A 1,306-nucleotide genomic window follows, 5' to 3' on the forward strand; every position below is an offset into this window, starting at 1 on the left:
GGGGACTTTGGCCGTCTGAAGTCCGCTCAAGTCTCAGACATAATGAAGGAGATTGGAATGTGGATGGAGGATAAGCCTGTCCTCGACCAGCAGTTCTAGGATAAGCTACGCCTCAAGAAGGCAGAGCCATCCAAGGATACAAAGGTGGCCACTGTGAAGACAGATAGCCAATCTATCAAACTTAAAGGAAAAGCGAAGTTCCATCGCCAGAGCATGGCTGGAACAGGACACGTAAAAGGGATGCTGTTATAAGCTGAAGGCGACCGCAACTCTTCTAGCACCAGCGACAGAGAAGGATGAGAGAGGGAAAATATCAATCCAACTAGCGTTCCATCCGCGGTAAAATGCATCATGTGTCATAAGTGGGGCATCTGCTCTCAAATTTCTTAAGAAATTTGAGAGTAGTCTCAACGGTAGTCCAAGAAGGATGGCAGTACGAAGGAGTGGATGAAGGGAACCACCAAGAGCTGGTACCGAATAAACACAGATACGGGTGAGACGAAATATGAAATTATTTGACTCTTGGATGATATATGATTAAATGTATCCATAGTAATGACATATGTGAAGACAGAAATATATTTAAGTCGTTTAAGTTTTTTCTTTCAGGACTAGTGATACATATTGAGCCAGAATGTTGCCATGCTGTTCAGAAGTTTCTGTGATCAAAAACAATATTAAATTAAAAAAAGAGAATCATCTGATTAACTAATAACAAAGAAAATAGCACCAGAGAACCTAATAATTAGTGTGTTTTGAGTACATGCGTGCGCCCACCAGACGCATTAGTCACGGGGCTTTTTGGGCCTCACATGCATGCCTAAAGTGTCATATTCAGCATTCAAATGACTATGTATATCCTCTCAATAACCATGTCCAATCTGCAATCGGCTTTATGGGTTCATGGGAAAGCCTCCATCTCGCTTTGCAACAACCCGCAGATGCCGACAAGCTTCCGTCGGTCAGTAAACAATGTACATCATATATATATAACTATACTTATAAAGAGATAATTAAACACATACATCATTAATCGTCACAGGAAAAAATCTACCAAAGCACCTTTAAAATCAAAATATGTAAATAAGAGAAGAGAGATTTAGTTCTGTATTTGACACGTTTGTTTTCAATGGATAGTCTTCCCTTGGGCCTGAGTATAGATGAAGATCCCGACTCAAGGCATTCATAGCGGCCTCGTCGACATGAACACTGGTACACTGACATAAAGGAAGATGGGGAGACAGATGTATAATTGACATTTCATACATTTGCCTATATCTATATCTCAGTCTGTTTATCTCCCCCC

The sequence above is a fragment of the Penaeus monodon genome, chromosome 29, assembly GCF_015228065.2.
Source record: "Penaeus monodon isolate SGIC_2016 chromosome 29, NSTDA_Pmon_1, whole genome shotgun sequence".
Taxonomy (NCBI): domain Eukaryota; kingdom Metazoa; phylum Arthropoda; class Malacostraca; order Decapoda; family Penaeidae; genus Penaeus; species Penaeus monodon.